At 39.7% G+C, this 23346-nt stretch overlaps 1 long non-coding RNA gene across 2 annotated transcripts; it reads right to left on the reverse strand.

The window, feature by feature from the left end:
- Window positions 1-1122: 1122 nt before the first annotated feature.
- On the reverse strand, window positions 1123-6252 carry LOC136354090 (uncharacterized). 2 transcript variants are annotated; one of them, XR_010737833.1, is made up of 3 exons: window positions 5778-6252; window positions 4583-4663; window positions 1123-1386 (listed from the first exon to the last, which is right to left on the reverse strand). It is a non-coding gene; the product is annotated as an uncharacterized lncRNA (long non-coding RNA). The 2 variants fall into 2 exon arrangements; XR_010737834.1 differs by lacking the exon at window positions 1123-1386 and adding an exon at window positions 2316-2372.
- Window positions 6253-23346: the final 17094 nt, after the last annotated feature.

Raw genomic sequence — 23346 nt, forward strand, 5'->3', positions numbered from 1 at the left:
CGGCTCCACTCCCACAGGCAGCTCAACTGGGGTATAAGCCAAACGTCTTCTCCTTTGCGACTTTTCTTCAACTGAGGTTTGATTGATTATTGTAAGGTGAGCATATGACATACTCCGCAAGCCACACAGCAAGTATGCAAGTGCACAAGGATACCAAAGAATGGCATAATATAGGACTCATTTGCAAAAGCAGCATTTAGCAAAGAGTTGAGAATTTGTAAAACAATAGAGTAATTAATCATCAATATTAATCAACACTGAACAGCATACCCATGCTGCATAGGCCCAACCATCCTAAACAACCATACCCGGCTGTACAGATCTATCTCCAAACCAAGAATGTACCATTCCAAACCAGGAGCTAATCAAATTATTACCAGTTATAGCATCATTTATTATGGTGAGAAGTGTGAGACTAATCACGAAAGACATTGTTAGACCCGCCCATAACCGCGGGCACGGCTATTCGAATAGTTTACTCTGGCCAGAGGTGTACCACTGTACCCACAAGACACAGCCCCACAATATGTCACCATGCGCCGCAATACCACCACGGTACCTCGGAAAGGAGCTGTGACAGTACCCCTCGCATAACACAATCCACCACAACGCACCATTCCTTGATCATAATCACCCCCTTATAAACAAGGCATGGACTCCCCAGCGACCCCCGTGGGCTTATCTCCGCCACTTCTCAGTCTGGTGCCCCGCAATGAACCATGCTATACAAAAGGTAAAACCGTTGCCCATGCGGGCATGTGGTTGGCACGGTTAATGTTTCACAACCGAAACTCGTGAACCGGTCCTTAATTGTCATGAGCATGACCATCAAAACCATGTGCTCACAACCCACCATTATCAAGTTTTAGTTGGCAAATTAATTAATTAACCAATCACTATTAACCACCGTGAGCTACAATTAAATATCCATCATTAAGTGATAGTGAAACATTAGTTATCCCAATCATGTGCTAATGTTTCTAAGCATGGCTAAGCAATTAGATCTAATATATCTAGCTGAACCAATATATAAAGCTCAACTAGTCAAATTATAATAACCCAAGGTATCAAGGAATAGAGTAATCAATGCAAATTGGCCATAACAAAGTGTCGGGTCTCAAAACTAACAACTTGGATCCAACTAAGATTAATGTATCAATCCCTGGATCAGTAAATATTGATACATACAATATAACTGGTTCTTCATTGCATATGTTAAAGTCTTACAATACTAAGAATTTTACAATAATAGGTACTCACCTATCTAATTAATACACAGCGGAAGTTTCTATACATTCTGACTAGTGAGGTATAACCTTCAGGGATTTTCTATGTTATTGGGGTCTTCGTAGTAATAGTCATAAGGGTCCTCCTCTTGACCCAGATCTGAAAAAGGGTTTATAAGAGCAAGGGTGAGTATTTACAATACTTAGCAAGTTATCACGGGAATATGTTATGCATTGACATATAATAGGGTTCTTTGCAAAAAGCAGTATTAGACAATCTAAAAAAGTTATAGCAGGAATTTATAAAACATATAAACTTTAGATTTCTAACCAGGGTACCATATGATTCCCGGTACTCAACTCCATGAGTACAGCTATTCGAATAGTTTCAAAGATATTCTACTGCAGCAGATGTACGCTTTACCCGCAGTCCACGACTTGCTGATAATCATTGGCTTTAGTCATGGCCCAGTATTAAGTCATTACAAATTATGGCACCTGTTCCATGAACTTATATCCTCATATGCTCTGAACGTAATGTTAATAGCAGCAAGAGGAGTTCTGGCGTTCCCGAGGTATTTAAGGGGAACTGATCGTTTGACACCACGTCATCTCGATCAGGGTTTAGAAATATACCATATAGTTTATACTCGAGTATCACAAACCATTTTACCTGTACATGGTAATGGTTAAAGTTGCCCTTCGCGGCTATAGTTGCCTCCTGCGCGAGGACTTAAAAATAAGAACCACTATACAGAGGTGCCATATTGCCAATTAACCTAATAACTAGGTCTGTCCCCATTCTAGAAACTGCGGTCGTACCCGTTCGTTCGACATAAGTACCTGGTAAAACTTATATCGATTGAGACAATACTAGCCACCCGGAAATCAACCAAATCTTACATATTGTCCCAATCTAAGTATGAGGTATTTTAACCATATTGTAAGCAAAAATAAGCAATACTAAATTATCTGGGTTTCTATGAATGATTTATGCATAGAAAAATAGAATATTGAATAGAAGGCTATAAATAAATAATTTGTAAAATATAGGCTTAAATGATCAACAGGTATATGGTAACTTGCCTTGCTCGATGTCTTGAGATTGATTGATATTATCTAGGGTGTCAGAGGAATCCTCAAGACCTAGGGTTAGACATATAAAATTCAAATTCAAAAGGAGTTTAAATAAAATCCAAAAATAAGAAAAAATATAGAAAATAAAATAAAAAACAAAAATAGCAAAAAGGGGCCCAATAGATAGAGGATGATTTTAGAAGAATATTGGTCCAAGTTTCATTGAAATTGGATCTATATTTTAAAAGATATGGGCTTCTAAAGTTTGAAAATCAAATAAATGTGAAATGGCACTATGTACAGGTCCCACCTGTCAGTCTCTCTCTCTCTTCTCTTCTTCTACCTCCAGCCGATCCCCAAAAGCGGGCTAGCCACGCTAGGGTTTGGGATTGCAGTGGCGCTAGAGGGAGAAAGTGGTTGCGACCGAGGAGGTGAGGGAGCTAGGGATCTCCGGCGACGGGGAGCGGCGGCGGTGGAATTAATTTGATGTGTGGACGGCCTAATGGCTAGGGCGGCGGTGACACGGTTAGACTGAGATGGCGATCAAGGTGATAAGAGTTAGACATGGCTACGGGAGGGGTTCTAGAGCATCTACGAGGTGTCTAGAGGGATTCCGGCAGCTAGCCAACCTTTGGCAAGGCGCGGAGCATAGTTGCCGACGAGCGCCTCCATAGGCGGCGGCCGTGCTCACGTCGGCAGCTCAGAGGGTGGCATGATAGTGCAAAGGGATTGCTAAAATGGAATCTAGGTAGTATGTAGATGGTTGAAACGGAAGAACTCACCGAGATCGGTTGAAACGACGGATTGCGGCCGGAAAAACTTCGCGGCGGCGAAGAACAGAGCAGCGCGGGGGCGGCTGTGCTCGGCTTGGTGCGACGAGGTAAAACTCGACGCAGAGCTTCGGTTAGGGCTTACTATGCTAGAACATGGTAGAATATAGGTGTTCTAAAGGATATTTAGGGCGGAGGATGGATGGAGAGGGGTGGAGTCGATCGCGCACAAGGTGTTCGACCGACGGATGATGGTGGTTGATGAGATGGATTGGTGAAGCAGAGCTTCTGGGTTGTGGGGCTATGGTTGTTGATGATCGATGATGGACAGGGAAGGAATTGGGGTCCTATTTATAGGGCTAGGAGGAGCGGATGAGCTCCGGCACCGTCATCGCCATGGATGAGCTCGGGATTTGGATGAGGCAAAGGTGGCAGGGGCTGAGAGAGGGCGGATAAAATCAAATTGAGTGGCGGGAGGCCACGTTTGAATACTTACCGGCCAAGTATTGACTTGACCGCGGTTGGAATCGGCTGGCGACTTGTTGGCGCCAATCCGGGTGCGACGAGGGTGAAAACGGCTGGCTCGGGGGTGAATGGTTTGAATTGTGAGAGGGGATACCACCATCTATGTCCAATCCAACTGTGCGGCGAGAATTGGCGCGATTCACCCAGGGTAGAAGCGAAATCGCACTCGGTGGTGGCTTGGACGGGAGCGCACGGCGTCGAGCAGCGATTCCTTGCGGTAGTCGTCGTCCCGGCTTTGTCGTCATCAAGATTGGTGCGGCGGCGGTGGGCTGAGATCGTCCAACGGGCGACGGCGCGCCAAGGCGGTCGGGCACACGTAAGCGGCTCCGAGGCCGACGCGCGGCGACACGGCGCGCAGCAAAGTCGGCTGCCAGAGAGCACGCGTGAAGGGGAGGAGAAGGCCAACTAAACCACGGTTTTTGAGTGGGGTGTGGTCCCCTAGGATCAAATCTAAACTTTGTGCAAGATTGGATAGAGTTGGGCTGCTCTAGTTGGGCTAGGCATTCTGTCGAGCACCTTGGGTGCAATGAACAGTAAAATTCAGGAATTTTGGATATTTTCCCTAGAAAGATTTGAATTTAAACTATGGTTTTGAAAAGCTTTCACTAAGGTTTGAAGTATAGCAAATCTCCACTAATATTAAGGTAAGTTAAGAAAATAATCTATGGTTTGAATTTTGAGAGAATTTGCTCAAATTCACTAAGGTTTGGAATAAAGGGAATAATTAGAGTAAATTGGTAGGGCTCTAATACTTGAACCAATTTTTAAATAAAAAACAAATAGATTTTTGAACCAAACAACTTTAATCAAAAGCCAGCATGATGCAGTCAAATTTTAGTTTAAAATTTAAGGATGTTACACAAAGGAATAAGTTCACACCACCTGATGACATTCAAAAATAAATGCACAATTGAAATAAATAGAGAATTTAAATATAGGATCAACATGCTCAAAGGAATTGTGTTTGGGATCTGTGTGACTTACCTTGCAATAATTGGTCTTCAATAAGTCTTCTTGAACACTTCCGACGCACTCACGATCCTTCAAAACGACGAAAACGACAAGCTAACACGCAAAACGAGGAAAAAGACTAATAAAAACCAAATAAATAGTACATTTAAAGTAAACAAACATGTAGATCATAATTTTAAATGACTTTAGAGACTTGAACGGCCTCATTCTGATTTCATATGAATTAGTTACGAATTGTACAAGATTTAATTCCAATTAAACCTATTAAAGATAAGACTATTCCAAATTAATTAAACAATTTACAAATGATTTATAACCAAGATAAAAGATTAAAACAATCTCCGGAAAAGATTAGATTATATTGGTAGATGACATATGATAAAAAGGACTAATATGCCATTGAAAAGAGAGAACAGATTTATATTGATTTTAGATGGCTGAGATTAATCTTGACCGAGTCGACCAAGATCGAATGGCTTGGATTGATCTGGCAAGCGAACCTCACGAGATACCGACTCAACGAGTCAATTCTACGTGACATGAGATCACCCAAATGATCAACCGAAACCGGCGAACGGAACCGGCGGCTCTGAACTAAAGGACGACTCAACACGGATGAACGAACGAAGCACGAGGAACACCTCATTCGAACGAACGAGTGAATGACTCAACAACGGCTGTGGCTAAACCGGTGGGCTAGACACGATTCACGGTAAAGCCCCGGTACGACAAACGATAGGCCGGTAGGAACCTAGGGTTGCACCTACGGCTAGACAACTCAACTACCGAGCAACGGGCTAAAGCGGCGGCTAGGTTTAAGCGGCACATAGTTGCGACACGGCACAACAGCAGCAACACAGCAATGACTAGGCAATTAGCGGCGGCACAGCGGCGGCTACTCGATGACACAAACGAGAGATTAAAACCTAAACCAAGGGAACAGAGATAGAAGTCTCACCGAACCAAACGATTGGAGAGGGAGAGATGACGACGGCGACCCGGCGGCAACACACGGAGACGACGACGATGCTAGACAAACAACGGATTAGATTGAATTTGATCTAGGGTTTAGGTAGACGTGGCAATGATAAGACAGCCAAGCGAGATCATCGGATAACGGACACAGGAACGACGATCACCGGCGAACTACGGAGCGACGATAAAAGGGAGGACACCGGGAAAAAGAGCGCAAGGCGACGGTCCTTACCAACACTTACGCGACGACAGACGGCGACGGAAGATGGCCAGTGACAAGCTTCGAAGGGCGGCAAGGTACTGTCCACGGCGGCTGGAGCGGCGGCCGGAGGTGGAGAGAGAGGGAGCTCGCGGGGAGAGCGATTCCGGCGATGGCGGAAGACGGGACTTGAGAGGATAGGTAGAGGACGACTAGGGGGTCATTTATATAGCCATGGGAGCCCGGGATCGAGTCCACATCGACGGGAAAAACTCTGGAAAGTTTGGGATCTTCGCCGGAAAAAGGAAAGATTGAACCGTGAAATTGGAAAGGATTTCCATAGAAACTTTTGGGGATTTCTTGGGGAAATTGTAGAGGAGATTGAGAGGATTCCGTTCTCGCAACTAATTTGGAAAAAGGAGCAACGGGGAGGCCAGATTCGGAAGGGGATCGGCACGGCTGCAGCTTGGGACGGCTCGGGCTCTGTCCAGATGTTGAAGACAACAATGTAGCGAGAGGGAGGACAAACAGACTTCTATGCGGGCTGAGAGGAAGGGAGAGAGAAGAGAAGGGAATGGGCTGAAAAGGGCCCAAGCGGAGGAGGAAGATTTTATTACTTTTCCAAATAAATTAACCAATGAGATGATCTTTCAATTGTTAAAAATATTTCCAATGCTCAAATAGTTCCAAGAAAATTCTTGAACATACTTGGACACTCAAAGTATTTAACAAAACTGTAACCAGCTCATTTAATGATTAATTTAATATGTGAATAATTACTGAAATGTTCTTTGTATTATTAAAATTAGTAATTGAGCTCCGAAAAATCCGAGAAAATTCCAGAGAGTATAATTAATCATGGAGAATTTAATAAAAATTAAATCCAACCATGATTTATATTTAGGAGTTTTTACTTCCCACATTTAACTTCACTTGTAAATTAATGAACATTTAATATAAATTCTAATATTAATTTACTAAATAATTTATAAATCCTGAGACAGAAATTCAGGCTGTGACATTAACAGTCTTGACCGAAACACTGGTATATAAAAGCTGCTATGGAATAGAGAGCATTCTCATGAGCCTTAAAATTTGGTGGGGATTGTTAGATTTAATTGGTTAATTGATCCATTTAAATCAATTAAATTAAATAAATTCCAAGGCTCATTATGCTAGGAATTCATGTGTATTCATTCTCTAATGGGATATCAATGGGACGAGGAGTTTTGAGAATTAATCCATTTGATTAGTGAATTGGTAACTTATATCAATTACTCCTAATTGATGGATGGTTGATGGTTGTATAGTGGAGGATGGTTCATCACTAGTTGATGATAATTAGTTGCTCTATTCCTCTTTCTGTTCTATTGGTAACCTACATCAATTACTCCTAATTGATGGTTGGTTGATGGTTGTGTAGTGGAGGATGGTTCATGGCTAATTGATGAGAATTAGTTACTCTATTCCTCTTTCTATTCCATGACTCTTACTCTTCATCTTCCATTTCTCATATAAAATGAGAATGGATTTGATCTCCCTAAGAAGAAGTGAGACACACTTTCATCCATTTCCAAGGCTGTTGCTGCTACGGTAATCCCATCCCGACGAGTGTGTGCACACACGTTGGGAGAGTAGGCCTCCGAAACGACGTACTGCTGTGACGTTTGCACGGACGGGCGGGCAATTAGGTTTTTGGGGAGCGCAAGGCGCGACTACTCACTGTTCGTCAACGTCTACTTCGTCTTCACCAATATGTCGAACACTGGACACAACAGCAACACTGGAAACAAGGACAAGGATGTTCCTGCCAACAACAACGGAGGCAATACTGCCTCAAACTCCAGCGGAAGACCATTCTTGGGGTATAACCTTCTTACATTATTTCAATTAGAAGTTTTACGGTTAATGTTCATCGCAATGTCAACATTGCGTTATTATGTGATTGTTGATGCTTATTCTACGTTAAGCATGCTCAAGTTGATTACATTCACCACTATCACTGGATCAAATCCCATTGTAAATATCATGCTGATTATCTTGTTATTTTGGATTAAAATATGCCGAATTATGACCAAATTTCCAATAAACAGTAGGGTTGTTACTACAAATCAAAGTAAAAGAAATTCCTGTGGTACTGACTGAAAGTAGGAACATTTTTTTGGGTACCGAGCTATGTGCTATCGTATGGATAAAAAATTTTCCATCATAGGAAGCAGTGTCTTACGTCACAGATGTGAGCATCTCCCCTATCAGGCACGCTATGGAAATCTATCAACCTGGCAATCAAGAGGCAAGAAATAGCTCATCGTTACAGTAAGACGAAAGCTAGATTTGTATAATAAGTGAACGCTAAATTGCCATGTCTCCTAAACCCTAACTAAAGGTGCCATAGATCAGCAAAATTACTACTCCCTCCGTTTTTTAATAGATGACGCCGTTGACTTTTTCTCACATGTTTGACCATTCGTTTTATTCAAAAAATTAATGCAAATGTATAAGATATAAATCACACTTAAAGTACTATGAGTGATAAAACAACTCGTAACAAAATAAATTATAATTACGTAAATTTTTTGAATAAGACGAATAATCAAACATGTGAGAAAAAGTCAACGGCGTCATCTATTAAAAAAACGGAGGTAGTAGTAAATATGTTTTGACCACCTGCCAAAATGTCTCGACTAACTTTTTTAGAAAATGAAAATGTCTCGACTGATGCCTCTAGCATGCTTGAATTGCTCAAGAGGCGGGAGGAAGAAGATGCATTGGCCCTCGTGGGAGTGGCTGTCTACGCCAAAATATCTTGGCGGTATGGGTTTCAGGGACTTGGTCATCTTTAACCAAGCGATACTGACCAGACAGGGTTGGCATCTTCTCACAGATCCAAATTCGCTTTGCTAAGGGTTCTGAAAGTTAGGTACTTCTCAAACTCAGATATTTGGTCTGCCCCTAAACCTCGATCTGCCTCTTTCACCTGGCGTAATATTTTGTTTGGGCAGGAGTTGTTAAAGAAGGGGGTGCACTGGGCTGTTGGTGATGGTTCATCCATTAAGATCACGATGGACAATTGAATACTTGGTGTGCAAGCAGGAATATATGGTGAATACCCGCTTCCCTATCCCTGATGATGTTACTGTCAATTCGCTCACACTGGTGGAGAAAGGGGATTTACTCCTGGTTCGTAACCCCCCTGTAGTCCCGGTTTTCAAACGGGACTACCAATCCGGGACTAAAGATCACTATCTTTTGTCCCGGGTGAAAAAATCGGGAGTAAAAATACATCTTTAGTCTCGGTTGGTTGTTACCAATCGGGACTAAAGATAGAGCCTTTTTAGTCCCGGTTGGTAGAGCTAGCCTAGCTAGATCCGGTTGCTCTATTATTAGTTTCTTTTCTTCATTGTGTTTTTAATATATTGATTTCACTCCATCCCCATCCCAAAATCCCAAATAAATTATCCCCGAATCCTCAAATCCCCAAATCGGCCATATTCAAATAGATCACAAAAGCTTAAAACAAAATTACATCACAACTTCTACAAAATTCATCACAAATACATCACATATTAACGGACATCACACACAAATCAAATACACAGATCCGAATCACAAAATTCTTAAAAAAAAAAAGAAAAAAACACAGGATGTCGGCCGCTGCCGCGCCGGCCGCCGGCGCGCCGCCCGTCGTGAGGCCCCGCAATCCGCCGCTGTGCCGCCCGCCGCGAGGCCGTTGCCCGGGCCTCCGCCCCGCCGCGCCGCCGCGAGGCCGCTGGGGCCTCCGCCCGCCGCCGTGCCGTCGCGCCGCAATGCCGCCCGCCGCCGCGCCGCAGCGCCGCCCACCACTGCGAGGCCTCCGCCCGCCGGCGCGCCGCCGCGAGTCCGCCGGCCGCCCGATGGGATGATGGGGAGGGAAGGAGAGGAGTTAGAGGAGAAGTTAGAGAGGAGAAAGAGGAAGGGATGATGGGGGAGGGAAGGAGAGGAGTTAGAGGAGAGGAGGAGGAGGAACAGGAAGAGATGGGATGAAGAGATAAGGTCAGTGGAGGAAGAGGTGAAGAGATAAGGCTGCCCGTCTCCTCCTCCTTGATCTCGCAGATGGCAGGTGCCTCGTACTCTCCGCCACGATCTTTTGTTTTGGTTGGTATTACCAACCGGGACTTAAAAATAGATCTTTAGTCCCGGTTGGTGAAACCAACCGGGACTAAAGATAGTGGGCATCTTTTTTCCCGGTTGGTGTTACCAACCGGGACTAGAAATAGATCACACCAACTGGGACTAAAGATTAAAAAGCAGCTCTAAACTTTTAAACCGGGACTAAAGATAATCTTTAATCCTGGTTTTTATTGCAACCGGGACTATTGTGGATTTTGGCTAACCGAGTAAAGATGGTTTCTCCACCAGTGTCATGAATCCTGGAAGGAATGCTTGGGATGAGGAGATTGTCAAGGTAGCTTACAACGATGATATTGCAACAGAAGTTTTGCTGGTTCCTATATGCCGTCATGGGGGAGAGGATTTTGTTTCTTGGCCACATGACAAGAGGGGTTGTTTATTGTTCGCTCTGCTTACAACTTAGTGACATCAAATTTATTTGTGGTGGCCCAGAGCTCCAATGGGAGAGGATAACACTGCAGCGAATGTGGACTCGCTGTTTAGGAAGGCACGTTGGAAAATCAATGCACCGGGTAAAATGTTGATACATCTATGGAGGTCAGTACATGATTGTCTTCCTACAGGGTTCCAACTCAGGAGACGCCATGTTCCTGCTATGGAGGGATGCATCTTTTGTGGTCATGATGATAGAATTGAGCATGTCTTCCTTGTTTGCCCCTATGCTGCAACTGTTTGGAAAGCCATCAAGGAGAAGTTTCAGATTAACTTGTGCATACGAGAATTATGCAATACGAGGCAATGGGTGTTTGATTTCCTAACCCGTAGCTCTCTCATTCAGAAGACAGTCCTGGCTGTTACTCCGTGACACATATGGGAAGCGGGAAATTTTTCTAGGAACAACCCTGTTACTTCCCACCCGTGTCAAGTGATTCACAAAATTGTGTCGTATGTAGATATGAATGTGCAGTACTGCTCCAAGGAAAGGAATGCCTCTGGTGTGATCTCTCTCCCTTCCAGTTACAAAGTGCAAACCACCGCCAGCAAGCATGGTAGTACTACTTAACTCAGATGCTGCACTCTTCCAGCTTCTAATCAGACGGGTTTGGCCTTTGTAATTCGAGATCAGAGTGCCTCCTGCCTGCTTGCTGCAAACAAGAGGATAACCGGATTGCTCTCTCCAGAACTAACTGAAGCTTTGGCGATCCGTTTCGCCTTGGAACATGCAAAGGCGGAAGGTTTCCAGCAAGTGTTGATGGCCTCCGATTGCCTTTCAGTTATCAAGAGAATAGGCACGAGATCGTTCAAGTGTCAGCGTTGTTGTCCGTGATATCAAGAATTTGGAGACTGAGTTCCTGGAATGCTCCTTTATTCATGTCAATCATTTAACCAATGTTGCAGCTCATACCGTAGCTCGTTGTTCCGAATCTGCTACATGTAATATTTTTCGTTCTGTAATCCAGGATCATATTCGGGAGGTACTTAATGCTGATGCAATTTAATCGATGAGGTGCTGCCTTTGTCTCAAAAAAAAATTGCTCAAGAGGCTAGCCTTTTGCACGGTGGGCATGTACAAGCTACTCCTGTGGTTCCTATGTTAATTTCCAGGTCACAGCACAATTCTGATCGATATATCGGTATATATACAGCTCCTATGTACCAATTGAATGCAGATAAGGCAAATTGAATTGATTGCAGTGCTCACCGTCTGTAATTGAAACTCAATGTTCTGAAAGATCATGCCACTTAGGGGTGGACAAAAAGTTTGGGCTCGTGAGCTCGGCTCAAGCTTGGTTCGGGCTCACATAGCTCGGCTCGGCACGAAAGCCAAACAAGCCAAGCCGAAGCTTCCTAGCTCGTTTCCGAAACGAGCCAAGACCGAGCTAGCTCACGAGCCATTAGCGAGCTCGTTTGGCTCAGTATATTAGGGTCATATACAAAAATTTTGCAAGTTTTCTAACTATTTATTTATTGAAAAAACAATTTTGATTATCATATTATCTATTTATGTGTTGTGATGATATATTAAAGAAAAATATTACTTTATTACACATTCTATGTAGAAAATTGTTGATCGATTTCTCTTACACCTACTTGAGATTTACTTGATACCAGGCTCGCGAGCCAGCTCGAGCCCATTAACGAGCCGAGCCAAGCTGCATTTTTAGCTCATTGTTTGTAGTGAGCCAAGCCAAGCCGAGCTTTCTTTTCACCAAGCTTTCACAAGTCGAGCCAAGTCGGCTTGTTTCCACCCCTAATGCCACTTAATATATTACAAAAAGTGATCTTGGAAAAGCAGCAACTTTAATAACTGAAACAATCAATCAATACAATTACAGTACTTGATCAATGGGGTGGATGTATATATGCATCGATCGTGCACGCACTATTTGTTGCCCAACAACGTAGTGATAACTGATTTCTCTATCTGTCACTAGTTTTCTTATCAAGAGGACAAAGAAAATAATTAGTGCCACCTACAGCCTACAACCTTTAAGTTTAATTTTTCACTTAAATGATCGTTGATTATTCATTCCTATGTTCACATCATTGATTAGTTGGCCATCAAATTAACAGTTTAAAGAAGAACTAGTAGACGAGGTGAGCTCAACTGGTGATATAGAAGGCGACACTGAGTTGGTGACATACCCACTCGATGTCAAGGAGAGTTGGAGATTAAAGCTCGGACAAGTTTTGGCTAGTTTTATTATTTAAAAAAAACTAGGATAAACATGTTCATTTCCACATGGCTACTTTTTATTAGGAATTACTCATCGACAGATCAAAGCTACAAAATGTATTCATATTGGGATTTTCTCCTATTATTGGAGAGGTATACATCTCATACTTGACATATATGTCTCCTTTTATCTTACAGGTTGGAATAGGATTTAGAAACTTACTTCGCCATCGAAATATAAATCTATATATGTACAATATTACATACAAATGTATCTTTCCTGAGATTTCTTGGTGAGATTGTTAGCTTGATAATAATTTTTCCTGTGCAACAGGCATCCATACAGTGTGATATTCCAGCAGTGAGCACCATTGCAATGTACCCATAGCGAGGCACCATTAACACCAATACCGTTATACAATTTTTTCCTAATGCCTCTTATTACTACAGCATTGTGTTGATCGACATTGTTTTTGAACCACGTTGTTTATAGGTATATTTTCTCTCTGCAGGGGAAGAAGAAAGGAATTATAACAACGATATTAAGAAGGAATGAGATGAGAATATATAAGGGAGAAGTTATAATAGAGAATAGTAGATATGTGGAGGTTTTGATCGATGCTTTTATTACAGCTGACGTCAGGAACTGCCTTGATTGTTCAGGGAGTAGATGTTGGGTTAGAAATGGTCTTTGTCACTAAAGAAAATGTATTTACTAAACTACATTCGCATGAAAAATTGGAAGCAATGTCTGAAAATTTTCTTCTCACTGATCAGCATTGTGGTCTATGCTCCTGTATAGGGGTAAAAACAGTCACAGAAATTCCCGATTAACCGGGCGTTGTTTCCGTTTAAGGGGTACATTTTCCGACCGTACCGTTTTTGTTATTTTTAAATTTCTTTTTGTCTAATTTCTTTCTGCATCATATTAATGTCGATACTGAGTAGTTTAAATAATAAATATGGTCAATTACCGGCCGATCGAGCATCGTTTCCGAAGAGATACTACCAATTCCGATCGTTTTCACCCCCTACTCCTGTATCATTCTCTTCCATCTCCGGCGACCTCGACAAACTCTGACATAAAAGGCAGCATCCCCAAGCAGAAAGGTTTTAGGGTAGGTATCGGAATGGGATACCGGGTGAGTTCACCGGTTTAGAGGAAGGCCAACGGGTGGTAGAGAGAGCAGCGACGAAGGTAGGGAATCAAAAAGAGACAGCAGGATCGGCTTACATGGTTTTTGCCTTTTCTTTTTTTGACAGCGGATCTGTAATAGATGCAGCTGCTGTGGCAACTGTAACGACTCTCCTTTTTTTCATCCAGGGTGACTAGTCCAATACAAAAGGTTGAGAATCAAGTTTTGAAAGAGTTTGTGTTGACATATTATATAAAAATGATTACAAAACAAAAGAATTTTTTCAACTATGTTTGATGAAAGTAGCAAATCTCAATCCTCTTTAAATTCCAAACATCACGATGATAACGCACTCCATGCATGAAATTTGAAGTTAATTATCATGGTTTAAATTAAAGTCATGTTCACATAACTTCACCTCCAACCTCTAAATTCACCAGCAAGCTCTAGTGTTCCTGAAAAATACGGAACTTCAATGGGCAAAGACCAATACATAATTAAATAAAGGGATGTTCGTCCTGAGTGTCTATCAACCTCAACTACTTTATTTTTGGTGGAGTTTGCTCTGGCTTATGATACTGTCGTAAAAACTTGCTGTATTGCAAAATCCAAACCAAGCTGGTGCTCCAAACATGCTGTATAGACCAGAAAAAAAGTATTCAGTATAGTTATTACAAGATATGTGCTTCATAATCTTTCCTTCGAAATGAGAAATATTTAAAGGAAAAATTAAAATACAAAATTTAATGGAAGAGAAACTATAAAGCAACAGTAATTAAGGTAATGTTTACAATAACTTGAACTTGTTTTTCCTTTTTTTTTTGGGATCCATAAAGAACTTCTAATCTTCTCTGTGTAGAAAAACCACCACACAAATTAACTCTGATATTGCGGTTTCACCCTTGCATCCGGGTCCCAGGTCATTTTATAAAATTTACAACATTACAATTTTAGAGTTTGATCCGACTAACATCACATCGAATAAAATTACTCTCACTGTTACGGGCCGATGGGAGCATATGCAGAATAGAGCACAGCTACCTTGCTCAAAGTTTGCAAGAACCAACGCCAACGGGTGGCATGCGTGCAGCCATTGTAGCGAATCTCTGCCAACCCGTCCCTATGTGTTCTACTACTCGGCACCAGTACGTGCTTGGAATGACCGTCTGTTGGTGTGATGGGTGGAGGTACGCATGGCTGTCGTAACCATATCAGCGAGCTTCCATACATCGGAGGTGATGCTTACAAGCCGATTTTCTCAGACAAATCTGTCATATCTGTGCATCAACGATTCCCGGCGCACCCATACGCACCGTGTATAGCCTGTATAGTGACGAGGTGGAGCACACGATTTAATAGAGTATAGCAAGCATGCATCATCGTTCCCTTGCTTTAATATATGCATATTGTACTATTTATCAGCATTAGTAATTCACTAGTAACAACATGATTGCACACAACGCTCCACGAATATACATGTATATATTGCCATCCATGCATGTTACTTTTCTGAACATGAATATATATGCATATATTCCCTTCTTCTTGTTGAAAGAAATTTTAAAAAAAAGTATAATAGATTTTTTATCAGCTCAATTTTGCACATAAGTCTATGGAGTGTTTTCCCAAAAGTGAGTTTGGGCAGTGTCCTAGGGCTAAAACCATACATAAGCAGTGTCCTGTAGCAAAATTTGTCTTTTTAATTTTTACGTTGGTTACTTCATTTCTAAACTAACTAATATAGCAAATAAATGAGAATGGACTGAGTATGTGTACTAAATTGGTGTGACTTGTTTACTTCTTTCTTTGGAGATTTTCAGAAAGATCACTTCAATATGTTACTCTTAACGTAAGGTTTCCATGGCTTTAGTGGCACAATGAACACCAGTCTCTTAACATAAGTTCAAACTTTCACTATGACAAGTTTAATTAAGTTCCCTTTCTACACATGGGCCTAATTATTTGGTGTCTTCTCATACACCAAACTGAAAAAAAATCCACTAATATACCTAGCTTTCAGCACAACCGAAATCCAAACATGCATTCGAAATTTTAAATATTTTAACATGATTTATTTTTCAAATATTATTTTTAGGTTTCATGCAATGTTCATTACAATGTGTTGCCATGCACGGACACACGTATAGTTTCTCTTCATATATCTCCAGGTCTTTAAATAGGCGCAATGAATCAAAGAAACAAATTAAAGCCAACGATTAATCCTTCCATTTGTTCTCAAGATTGCTTCCCACGTCTTCCTACTGCAGCAGTACAACACAAGAACAACACAATAGCAGCATAAGATCTACAACCCCCCCCCCCCCCCCGCCCCCCGCGCCCTCCTTCCCTGGAGTAGGAAAGAACAGCAACCTCTTGCTTGTCCCAGGAGGTAATCTGCAGGAAATAGGAGCATACTAAAAAGACTCGGCCACTACATACCTTTCTTTTATAAAAGAAAGGGTATGGCATAAGTTTTATATAATACTTCGCCATTTCAATCTAAATCTATATATGTATAATATTCCATACAAATGTTTCTTTTCTGAGATTAATTAATTTCTTTGTGAGTTTGTTAGACTGATAATATTATTTCCACTGCAACATGCAGCCATACAGTGCGATATTCCAGCCAGCCCCATTGCAATGAACCGACAGCACAGGGCACCATTAACGCCAATATTGTTATACATTTTTTCCTAATGCCACTTATTCCTGCTGCATTGTGTTGATCAACCCTCTTTTTTTTAACCACGTTGTTTATTGGCATATTATCTCCGCCGCGGATGAAGAAAGGAATTATAACAATGATATTTAAGAAGGAATGAGATGAGATATAAGGGAGAAGTTTTAACAGAGTAGTAGAGGTGTGGAGTTTTCGATCGATGCTTTTATCACAGGCGGCGTTTGATCGGAGCTAGCACAAGAAGAAGAGCCCTACGTCACAGGCGTTTGTCAGCCACGCTATAGAACGATATCAACTTCGCAACCAAGATAAAATAGCACATTGATACAATAAGGCCCGGTTTAGTTCCAAAAATATCCCATTGAATCTTTAAACATAAGTAAGAATCATTAAATATAGATTAAAACAACTAACTGTACAGTTTGCATAGAAATCGTGAGACGAATATTTTGAGCCTAATTAGTCCATAATTAGCTATAAGTGCTACAGTAACTCACATATACTAATGACGAATTAATTAGACTCAAAAGATTCATCTCGCGGTTTCCAGGCGAGTTATGAAATTAGTTTTTTCAATCGTGTCCGAAAACCCCTTCCGACATCCGGTCAAATGTCCGATGTGACATCCAAAAATTTTCTTTCGCGAACTAAACAAGGCGGTAAAAGCTAGAGCGCAATAAATTCCCCATGTCTCCTAGACCCTATTTAATAGGCGGCATAAATAACAGAAATATTACTTGTGCGTCATGCATGATTGAATTGCTGAAGAGGCCGCTAGCCTTTTGCAGGCTGGCCTTTGTACAAGCTACTCCCTCTGTTGTTCATGTGTTAATCTTCACGCCATAGTGCATTACTGATTGACGGATCGGTATATATACAGCTCCCAAGTCCCAAGTTAATGTACTGTTAATACTTGAAGTATTTGTCGGATCTCTCATCTATGCTAATGCGGTTGTTGTTGTAAGAATGCAAATAATTAAGGCAAATTGAGTTCATTTCAGTGCCCATCGAGTGTAATTAAGACTGATGTGCTCCGAGCAATCCATATTATATAGATTCTAATTTCTGCAATCATCACTTCTCTGAAAAACATGAACATTGATGCCTGGAACAATCGTTTGTTAACTAGGATATTAAAGCTATATTAATTTGGTACGGGAACATTACTCAGTTTCGGCACAACTGAAATGGTGGCACACGAGGATTTACTCAGTTTCAGCCAGATACATTAATTTGGTACGGGATTGCCTTGATTTCAATTAAGCATCTGAAAGTTTTTGAAAATATGCGGTCACTTTTCTCATCTCTCGGATCAAAACCACCGGCAAGACCGCAGCTCCTGCGCACAGGTGAACAGGATCAGCATACTGTGGTGATCACCTGAGTTGTCTCCTCAGTCGACAGCTGCTGCTTGCTAGCCACTACTATTCAGCAGCCTTAACCGAAGATGGCATCGAGCTCAGGATTATATGCACTTGCTTGACTCGAAAAAAGCAGCGCCGATGGCTGGCATTCGTGCGGCCAGGCATGTTTGGTGGAGCAGTGAATCTCTATCGACTTGGCCACGAATCCCGGTATAGGTCCGAATTGCGGCTGCTCGTCGCGGCTTCTCGTCTACACAAGCCCGTCGATGATTGACCGGAGGTAGGCTGCCCAGTGGTGGCCACGCGTCTGCTTGTGTGGGCAATAACAAGGGATGCATGCAGGCATAACATGCTTCCATGTCTCTCTGCCCATCAACGATTCCTGATGCCTTCCAAGCTTAGATAGATAGAGTTCAAACGTAACAGTTGCAAAGTTCAGTTGGCATATGTTAACTTGTGAGGGCCTACCATACGGAGTATGCATATATATGTATATATTTTGGGGGAGGAGCTAGCAGACAAACTTATTTACAGAGTCAAAATCATGCAGTCTCTTTGCTTTGCATGCATACATAAGACAAACTTATTTACAGAATCAAAATCATGCACGTTGATAGTCTCTTTGCTTTGCATGCATATATATACATATATAAGAGTATTGATGAGCAGTCATGTCTTCATAAGACCTGGCACCCGTTCTCATTCTGAGTAGAGTTACCTTCTTCTCCAATATAGTTGTCATTCTTGGATTTTGCTTATTTAGCAAAGAGTAATGTTTAGTAAAAATTACTATAGTGCCCTCTATTAAAAAAACTAGAGACCGGGGCGCGCCTTTGCATGCCGCCTGTATATAGCAGGATCACTCGCTGTAGCAATTGAACAATAAAGTTAAGGTAATAAAGTTACAGGATAGTAAAGCTGGATCTGATAACAAACCTATGAGGTAAGTAATTAGTTGATAAAATATGAGTAATATATGTATACATATCTTGATTTTTATTTAACTGTAAATAAAATAACAGTTCAATTAAATTAAATAAGTGTAATATAAATCTTAATTTATTTAGCTATCTAATTATAAAACGACAGTCCAATAGTTATGATTATGATTAATTTGCTACCTAACTTACTGTTTTTTCCATTAAACTTTTAGTTACAAAATAGAAGAGAATACAAGAGTACGGAAGGAGAGGAGAGAAGAATGTTCATACGTACGTGATATAGTATATATAGATCTATATGCGTATCGGTACGTACAATTAATAGTATGGATGAGAGGATAGTTTATTTTCATAAAATAAATTAGTTGGCCCACCTGTTTAAGTTATCTATATATCTAATGGCTTAAAATAACAGATTCACGATTTAAATGAAATTCAAGGGTCGATATTTAGAGTGCTAGGTGGTGTCTTGAGAGTGTTTGTAGGATGTCCACGTGGTAGCTTGAGAGCGTTTGTAATATGTTTAATGGACTTTTAGTATATAACTAGGAAGATAGCCCGCGTGATGCACGGGCATGTATTAGAGATTATGTTTGAAAAAAATTAAAATTATAGTATACCAACCAGATGATACTTGTCATTTCAAACTTACTGTTTATCCATAACTTATCATCATCAGTGTGTCTATTCGTTTGTTTGGAAACATATGGTGTTTTTTCTTATTTAATAAAATGTTTAGGGGCGTTCTTTTTTTAGCAAAGCCTAATTAACATTATTGTTAATGAATATGTTTTATTTGTACCACCAAGCTAGTCCTACTAGTTGGTTCAATTGACGCAATTTGTTACATATTTACATATAAATTTTTTAAAGAAAAAAGAAAAATACCTAGTCAATATGACTCCGAACATTTTAGTTTAATAATTACAAAAATAACTTCTCAACCAACTATAAATCACTAACTTTGTGTGGCTTATATATGCAATAATATGTGGAGTAACTCATAATGTCATGAAAGCCTATAATATCTAAGCACTTAAAAAATGATATGGCCATGGAAGATGCAATAGTTGTTCTAATTTTAGTGAAAAGTAGGAACCAACGTTCCTTTTATATTTCTTGTTTTATTTTATACCACTCCTATTTTAAGTTCAAAATATATGATTTATAGATCTTTAAATTGTTGGTTTAATTATGAATAGAGCAATTTAGACTAGAAATTAGAAGTGTGGCATAAAAATTATGTATGTTTTAATATTATTGATTATTTCTCCTTTTAGTTTGAGAGCTATAAAAATATCTAGGAGGGATAGAGGGGAAGGCGCGAGCTGAGGGGTGAGGGGACTAACTAGTGTTGTGTTTGTCCACATGTGAGGTGGAGGGGGAAGTTTTTGTTTTTTGGGCCAGTTCTTCCCTACTTTCTATAAATGATTTAAAACCGATGATCTATTGTTTTGTTCCTAAAATTTCAAATATTTTTTTCTAACTATTAAAATGTAACACCTAGCGGCTTAAAATTTTCTTTAAAAGTAGTTTTAATGGTTCAAAATAATGGATCTACATATTTATGTCGAAACTGATGGTCAAATGTTTTTTATTATAATTTCTAATATTTTATTTTTAAATTTAATACTTAATACATGACATTGTTAGTGCTCTATAAAGAATGTATGATGATTTAAGATGATATAAGAATTATTATCAACTTTTTATTGTTCTATTTTTCTTATTTGGTTGACACGCATAGGTGTTTACAAATGACGTACTGTAAATATGGTTGATATGGATCCTGAATTATTTATTTATTTATAAATAAAACAATAGTTCAAAAGAACTTAAAAACCCGATAGTATAACTTAAAGATATAGTCATTTAGATTTTTTATTGTTATTTATTTTTTATTAAGTTGTTAATGAGTTAAAATTTAGAATAATAAAGAATGGAATGAGAGAGGAGAGGAGGAGAAAGAGTACGTATGTATATAATAAGAATATTTATTTTACAAGTTTAATACATTATAATTACTACTGTTTTATTGTATAAAAATAGAATAAATGCCTTATTGATTGATTAAGATGCATCTTTTTTAGTTATCTTTTCATAAATATATTTATATGTATACAATATATTTTAAAAATATATACACTACAAATATAATAATATTATTTTGACTTACTCTAATATCGGAATGAGAGGAGTATTTTTTGGAACATTATTTAGGTTCATTCAGTTTTTTCATTGTATATCTAATTTAATCATTGTTAAGCTATATACGGTGATAAAATCTATATCATTATTTTTTTCCATAATTTTATAACTTTTTGAGTTGGACAGAAAGGTCGAAAAATATAACCAAAAGTTACATATATATTTTTTGATAGTTGCATTATAGTGAATGTGGGTCGTTAAATGTAAAATAGTATGAAGAATGTGCTACGTGCGTAGGCATGGATGTCTTGTTATTAAAATAACATTATTTATACGATTTAGATATCATAGTTGCCTAATTTTTTAGCACAATTTTTTTTCCAGGTGCGCGCTTTTCAAACTGTTAAACGGTATGGTTTTTTTTTAAAAATAAATCTATGCCAAAGTTGCTTTAAAAATCATATTAATTCATTTTTTAAAACATGGTTAATGAGTTGCTTCATTTTGCGTGCTAGGGAGATTAGGTCCCAACCCCATAGAAGTAACATAGGCGGTTCATTTTACTTTTTAGAACTGTAGATCTAATTTAATTATCGTGAAGTTATGTAAGATGATAAAATATATTATCATTATTATTATTATTATTATTATTCATATTTCTTCCAATTGTTTGAAATGCATGCAAAAGTCAGAAAATATAGCCCAAAATTAAAATATTTCTTTTCAACTTTTAATTATAGTGAATTTTGGTCTTTAATCATGAATTTGGTCGTAAACAATCTAAAGGCATCGATGGATAAAAAAAACAATTATATGATTTAGATATCGTAGTTACTTAATTTTCATAACAAATAAAGCAAGAAAATATGAGAAATAATTAATGGAAATAGAAAGAGGGAAGGGAGGGCGTATGTAGGTAACTTAGAACTTACGTACTTAATGCTCGGTGGGGCCGGGTTTAGGGGATGATTTTTTTAAAAAAAAGTAAATCTAATGGTTGTAAATAATGGGTCTACCAAATTTAATGAAAATCAACGGTTATTTTTTAGAGTGCCATGTGACGGCTTATAAGCGTTTATAGGATGCCACATAGCGACTTAGGTGCATTTGTAGGAAGATTAATGAACTTTTAGTATATAATAGATAGATAGATAGATAGATAGATAGATAGATGATAGATAGATAGATAGATAGATAGATAGATAGATAAAACTAGGATAAACATATTCATTTCTACATGGCTGCTCTTTACTAGGAATTGAAGAACTCATTGACAGATCAAAGCTACAAAATGTATTCATATTGAGATTTTCTCCTATTATTGGAGAGGTATACATCTCATACTTGACATATATGTCTCCTTTTATCTTACAGGTTGGACTAGGATTTATAGGCCGCTGTTCACTGCATATCCATTCCAGCATAACAGAAATAATGGCACACGCTATTCACTTACTTCCAGCCGGATTCACTAAAGTTGTATATAACGGAGCTCGTGCGTGCTGGTGAACTGATCAGCAAACAGCGCCGATGGCTAGAGTTCCTCGTCAGTAGATAGCTGCTGCTGGACCTGAAGACGCCGAGGTGGCGGCTGGCCTTCGATCGCCAGAGTTCTCTCATCAGTTCACCTTGCAGCAGCGGCTTCTCGACGGCCCAAGCCGTGGAAGCGTAGCCACAGGCAGAGTGCCGTGTGGCAGCCGCGCGCCGACGTGTAAACCCAATAACGGATGTGAGCAGGCATGTCCTGCTTCCACTTGTATTCTTGTATGAACGATTCCCGGTGCCTTCCAAGCTTAGACAGATAGAGACCACAACATTTAGCTGGCATGTTATAAAAGATGTAAACTATGTTAGTTCCAACAATGTGGACTATATTGTCATATTATGGGGGAGGAGCTAGCATAGTAACTTATTGAGCAGAAAGCACATGGGTCGATGGTCTCTTTGCTTTCAATGCGTACAATTATTTATGATTATTCACCTCTCTTTGAGAGCTTACCCTCGTTCTCATTCTAGGTTTACTTAGCTTACAGGGGAAGTGTTCTTTTTTTCATTATCTGATGTAGCATATGTGTGGACGCGTGGGAGCGGTGAAACTAGTGTTCTACCAACTTTCAAGAAGTTAGGATATAATATACGAAATGTACAATTCTGTATTTCTATTGGCATGTGTGGACACTTATTAAGTACCTATATATAGGGGAGAAGTGTGTGGTCCTTTAGGAGCTGAATTAATATTCTTGAGGTCGTCTAGGATTGTCAAAGTTGATTTATACCTATGTTTTTATTTACATTGGTTACTTTAATTTTGAACTAACCAACGGCAAATAAATGAGAATGGAGGGAGTATGTGTACTAAATGGTGTGACTTGTTTACTTCTTTATTGGAGGTTTTCTGAAAGATCACTCCAACATGTTACTCTTAACATAAGGTTTTCGTCGTTTTGCTGGCACAATGAGCACACCGGTCTCTTAACATAAGTTCAAACTTTCACTATGACAAGTTTAATTAAATTCCCTTTCTATGCATGGGCCTAATTATT

Source organism: Oryza sativa, chromosome 11, assembly GCF_034140825.1.
Source record: "Oryza sativa Japonica Group chromosome 11, ASM3414082v1".
NCBI classification, from domain to species: domain Eukaryota; kingdom Viridiplantae; phylum Streptophyta; class Magnoliopsida; order Poales; family Poaceae; genus Oryza; species Oryza sativa.